This window comes from Scyliorhinus canicula, chromosome 14 (assembly GCF_902713615.1).
Source record: "Scyliorhinus canicula chromosome 14, sScyCan1.1, whole genome shotgun sequence".
Taxonomy (NCBI): Eukaryota; Metazoa; Chordata; class Chondrichthyes; order Carcharhiniformes; family Scyliorhinidae; genus Scyliorhinus; species Scyliorhinus canicula.
The window spans coordinates 37,829,162-37,835,650 of record NC_052159.1 but is presented as its reverse complement, the minus strand read 5'-3'; positions in this window follow the sequence as shown (position 1 = coordinate 37,835,650).

The following is a 6,489-nucleotide window of genomic DNA, read 5'->3' as shown; positions in this document are numbered from 1 at the left end:
CTGCTCATGATCTATTCTATGCATTAATTTTGAGGCTTTCTTGAAGTGGATCAGTAATTGAGGGTTCGATGCAGCCTCTGATCCATGCCTTCATTCTTTCAATGGGTTGAAGGTGTGCTTCTAGGCTACTGTTCAAATTGGATATCTAACCACTGGTGCACAAATTGTAATCCTGTAAATCACTTGACTCGTAACATCTATTTTTTCCCAGTTGTTTGCTGTCCCCAACAGGATTTTGATTCCTTGGTCTCCATTCAAGTTTCCAAGCAGTGACCACATTTGTAAATTTGAGTGGCCGTGACCTGTTTGTTACAAGCCAATTTCTTTACTAATTCCCTAAGAAGGAAACTTGCAATTCTTGCCAGGCTTATTGTGACTCCCACCAAAATTCAGTTAACTAAACTGCCCTCAAAGTAGCCTGGCAAGAAGCTTCCGTCATTCTACTGCAAAGAACAACATCCATTTCAACTGCAGTAGATCAAAAACTATGTTTTCTCTTTCCATGGATGGGTAATTGCAGAAAATACGGAGGCTGGGGATTGAGGGTGATTTAGAGATGTGGATCAGAAATTGGCTAGTTGAAAGAAGACAGAGGATGGTGGTTGATGGCAAATGTTCAGAATGGAGTTCAGTTACAAGTGGCGTACCACAAGGATCTGTTCTGGGGCTGTTGCTGTTTGTCATTTTTTTAAATGACCTAGAGGAGGGCACAGAAGGCTGGGTGAGTAAATTTGCAGACGACACTAAAGTCGGTGGAGTTGTAGACCGTGTGGAAGGATGTTGCAGGTTACAGGGAGACATAGATAAGCTGCAGAGCTGGGCTGAGGTGGCAAATGGAGTTTAATGTAGAGAAATGTGAGGTGATTCACTTTGGAAAGAATAGCAGGAATGCAGAATATTTGGTTAATGGTAAAATTCTTAGCAGTGTGGATGAGCAGAGGGATCTCGGTGTCCATGTACATAGATCCCTGAAAGTTGCCACCCATGTTGATAGGGTTGTGAAGAAGGCCTATGGTGTGTTGGCCTTTATTGGTAGAGGGATTGAGTTCCGGAGCCATGAGGTCATGTTGCAGCTGTACAAAACTCTGGTATGGCTTCATTTGGAGTATTGTGTATAGTTCTGGTCGCCTCATTATAGGAAGGACGTGGAAGCTTTGGAACGGGTGCAGAGGAGATTTACCAAGATGTTGCCTGGTATGGAGGGAAAATCTTATGAGGAAAGGCTGATGGACTTAAGGTTGTTTTCGTTGGAGAGAAGAAGGTTGAGGTGACTTAATAGAGGCATGCAAAATGATCAGAGGGTTAGATAGGGTGGACAGTGAGAGCCTTCTCCCGCGGATAGAGGTGGCTAGCACGAGAGGACATAGCCTTAAATTGAGGGGTAATAGATATAGGACAGACGTCAGAGGTAGGTTTTTTACGTAAAGTGGTGAGGCCGTGGAATGCCCTACCTGCAACAGTAGTGAACTCGCCAACATTGAGGGCATTTAAAAGTTTATTGGATAAGCATATGGATGATAATGGCATAGTGTAGGTTAGATGGCCTTTAGTTTTTGACTTCCCATGTCGGTGCAACATCGTAGGCCGAAGGGCCTGTACTGCGCTGTATCGTTCTATGTTCTAATACCTGGTCTTGCAGGTATTACCCAGGTACCATAGCCAACATATGGATAAGGAGACTAGGAGATTTCACTGAGTTTTTTGATGCAAGGAAAATGCTAGAGAACTTGCAACTAGGTGAGACCTTTTTAAATGGCATTTCAACAATTCAATTGTACGCAGGTCTCGAAGAGCAATCCATTGCTCATTCCTTGGAAATGTGTTCCTGTGAGCTGGCACTCTTTGCAAATAAGAGTATAAAAGTGGGGAAGTATTGGGGAGACCTCACCTGGAGTACTGTAACAGTTTGGGTTCCTTTTTGAGGATTTGCACCAGTCATGATACCAACCTTTGCCAAAGCCCTCAGCACTTCCTTGTGCTGTGTCTCTCAATACCCACCATGTGTCAAGATGCATCTGCTTATACAACCTCCCCAGACAACACGTTCCAGGCACTCTCCATCCTTGGTTTATTTTTTTTAAAACTGCCTGGCACATCTCCTCTAAACCTTGCCCCACAGACCTTAAAACAAATGCCCCCTGGTGACTGACCCCTCCTCCACCCTAGGAAGTGTGTCTGGCCATCACTCTATCCATGCCAGGTCACCCCTCAACTTTGGCCTTTTGCCAGGCCCAAAAGCTCATCCTCATTCTCCGAGGCCTTGTGCCGCAGCTCCGGAATCTCCCCGGCCTGAGCCGTTTGCGTCGCCACCAGTTTGTCCAGTGAGGCCTTAAACGGCTCCAGAATCTCGGCTTTGAGCTCCTTGAAGGAGCACTGAAGCAGCTCCTGCTGCTCCCGCGCCCACAGCTGCCACGCTGCTTCCCCGCCCGCCGCCATCTTGCCTTTTCTGCCTCTCGCTGTTCTCGGAGGTAAAACCGATTTTTGGACCGCTCCGCTGCAAGTCCAGTCCATCCACCGGCTGCTGGGCACACTGGCTGTGTTTCCCCCCGGGAGGAAAAGTCGAAACAGCGCCGTTGCGGGCTCTTAAAAGAGCCCGAAAATCCCAAAAAAGCGGGAGCTGCCGAACGTGCGGCTTAGCTCCGCTTGCCGCCACCGGAAGTCCCTTGAAATGCAACATTAGATGTCTCCTCCATGTTTAACTTAATGCATTATTTCAGAAATGCATCCAAAGACTGGCAGCACCGTGGTTAGCACTGTTGTTTCACAGCACCAGGATCCCAGATTCGATTCCTGGCTTGGTTCACTGTCTGCATGTTCTCCCGTGTCTACGCGAGTTTCCTCCAGGTGCTCTGGTTCCTCATTCAAGTCCCGAAGATGTGCTTGTTAGGTGAATTGGACATTCTGAATTCTCCCACTGTGTACCCGAACAGGTGCCGGTGTGAGTAGGTTATTTTCACAGTAACTTCATTGCAGTAAGCCTACTTGTGACAATAATAATGATTATCAAGACCCATGATATTTCCTGCACTTTATAGCCAAAGATGTATTTTCCAGTTTAGTCACTGCTTGTAATGTAAGATGCATGACTGCCTATTTGCCCACAAGCTTTCACAACTGCAATGTGCTGAGACCCTAGACTGGCAGTATTGGTCAGAACACGAGCACTCCCTTGCTGTCCTGTGAAATAGTCGTGTGTAATTTTCCCTATCCTGAGGCAGGCCAGGCCTCCACTTAATATCTCATCTGAAAACTGTACCTTCAACTTGGATGTCAGTTTTGGCTTTTCAGCTCAAGTCCTGCAATGGGACCTGAACACAAATTTCTGAAGTGAGTTTACCAAATGCACCACAACTGAAATATTAGCTTAAACATACCTTATTTTGTATAGAAGATTTGCAGCAGTGGTTCACGTGCTCTTGGGGCGGGTTCCAACTTCAATAACCAGTTAAAACACAATAACAATGAAACTTTCTGTAGATTTGTGTTGAAATTGCGACCTCTAAAGATGCTTGATGGGAATGATTAATGCAATTTCAATCTACCTTGTCAGCTGCTCAATTGCATTCCATTAAGGACTCTTCTGTTTGAGGTACTAACTGCAGTTAATCTTGTGCTCAAGATTGCTGTTTGACAACTCTCCCATTGTCATCCTGTTTATTGTCTCTCTTTTTTCCGTGAGGGAAGATGGCGGAAGGATGCTCTGGCCAATTATCAGTCCATTACACTCACAAATGCTCCTATTTTCAACAAAGTCCTGGTGTGGGAATTGAACCCAAAGGTAGGGACGCTGCCACTGTACTACTAGACATCCTATCCAGATCAAGCCGATAACTACAGGCTAAGGAAGAGGAGTCAGCAATATTTTATCAACTCCTCTGACCTCTCTGATTCTCTGGCCCCCCTGTGGCGAGTCTCAGAGGTGGCAGGCTCTTCTGGTTCCACCACTGTGAATGCAATTTCCCACTGAATCCACCCCACACCTCCGGAAACCCCTAATGAAGGGGCCAGGGGGTGCGCTGTCGGTGGGACTGACCCTGCTGATGTGAATGGCCAGAAGCATTTTCTAAAGGCAAAGCGAATTTCTGACTAATGTATTATTTGATGAAGTAACAGTGGCTCGATGAAGGTAACTGAGCAGATATATATATGGGCTATGCAAATAAACCCCATTACAGCAGATGATGAAATTTGAATTCAATAACAATCTGGAATTAAAAGTCTAATGGTGACCATGAAGTCATTGTTGATTGTCATCAAAACCCACTAATCTGCTAATGTTCTCTAGGGGAGGAAATCTGCCATCCTTACCCAGTCTGGCCTACACGTGACTCCAGACCCACAGAAATGTGGTTGACTCTTAAATGCCCTCTGAAATTGTTGAGCGCTCAGCTCAAGGACAATTGATGGGCAATAAATCCTGGCCCAGCCAGCAACGGCCACATCCCCTGAATAAATGGGGAACAAAGACATTTGCTAAAGTGCTACACAATCCGCTTACTTTAGAAAATAAAAGCACATGGGGTTAAAGCGATGGCACTAACTTGGGTTTGTAATTGGGTGAGAATTGATATTTTCCTGACTGGCGAGAATGCAGTGGGTTTGCTGGGGGATTAGTATTATTACATTTCTTGTTATATATAAATGACCTGGACTTGGGTATTGGAGAACAATGTTGAGGTTTACAGATGCAATGACGCAGTAAACAATGAGGATAGGAACAGACCACTTAAGGACATAGACAGACTAGTGAAATGGGCATAAATGTGACAGATTCAATTTATTGTAGATGTGAAGTTATTACTTTTGGAAGAAACAACTCTGAGCGGCAGTGTAATCTAAAGGGTACTAATTTTGAAGTCAATTACAAGAACCGAGGAACTTGGGAACTCGGATAGCTCTCTGCTTTGTGATTTGGTGATGCCTGTGATGTCTGCTGACAATCACTGCCATCCTTGCATGATGGAGAATTCAAGAAAAGGAAAAAAATTGTTCTGATATCCAAGAAAGATTTTAATGTTTCCTTCAATAACATCCTCCTCCTATTTAATGTTTAGCTTGCATCCTCTAACGGGAAAGAAACTTGTAATGTTGAATTAAGATTCTAATTAAGCAGTAAGATGGTGCCATGGACAACAATTGTGCATTTTATTGTTGTCCAAGATTGAAGTGTTTTAAAGTGAGGTTAAATGATTCCAGCAGCAACTATTGAATTTAATGATGGGGATTATTTATTATCACACACTTGCCCTGGAAGTTTAAACACGATGTCTCACACACACTTATCTCACACACAAATTTCAGATACAGATGAAGAATAAAACAATATGATTGTAATCTGGAATTATGATATCCGAGAGTTAATACTCAGTAGTATGTCCCTAGAAGATTTTCGGATGAGCGCTGGAGACAAAATGCCGTGGAATTGAAAAACTCCCAGTGCTAAAAGGGAGTTGGATGCGATGTGGGGGGAGCCACCTTTTCAATATGGCAACTTGATTCTCAAGCGGTCTGTCAGCCCGACGCTTTTGAAGGCATTGAAAATGATTACTGCAAACCATATCAGAGTAATAGATGACAGGCTCAGCTTGTTGACGCAGAATGTGAGTGCTCATGAGACTGAGCTGCGGAATGCTGACAAAAGGCTTAATCAAATGGAGCGAGAATCCTGAACGTCAAAATGATGTTTCATCAACTGAAGCTCACATTCAATCCTTGGAAAACCAGTTATGTGGTTTGTCAGAAATCCTGGAAAATATGGAGAACCGGGGCTGGAGAAAGAATGCCCGGTCATCGGTGTGCCTAAAGGAGTAGAGGGTAAGGCACCTGCTAAGTTCTTTGAGAGCTGGCTACCATGTTTCCTTAAGCTAGATGTGCAGGCTGGTCATTTCAAATTAGAAAGGGCACATCCCATATCCTGTGACTGAGGCCCAGGGACAATTGATGTCCAAGGCCTATAGTCATTCGAGTCCACAACTTCAAAGATCGGCAGAAGGTTCTGGAAGTGGTGAGGCATGGTGGGACCTGACTCCATGAAGGAGCGTGGATCGCCTTTTTTTCTGAAGTTTTAGGCGGCGACACAGCCGAAGAGTAGAGGCTTCGATGAAGTTCGGAAACACCTCCAGGCAGCTGGAACGAATTATGCCCAGCATTATTCTGCGACCCTGAGGGTGATATTCAACGACACCGTAAAGTCTTTTGATAATCCGACTAGTAACTTGGCTTTCATTAAGTCCATAGATGTGAGGGATTGGTCTGACGATCTGCAGCTCATGACATTTGAAATTCTGACTTTCTCTCTGTTATTGTGTTTTGTTTTGTCTGATTTCATATTGTCATATATCCTGTTTATTGAGAGGTGTTAAAATTTGAGCACTGTAATGAATGCCTGATTTTTGAGAATCTCAGGGTTTTTCATTGATGGTAGCTTTGCCATGTGCTAATTACCACCATTTTCTTCTTATCCGTATCTTTGTGATGGTAATATTGGCT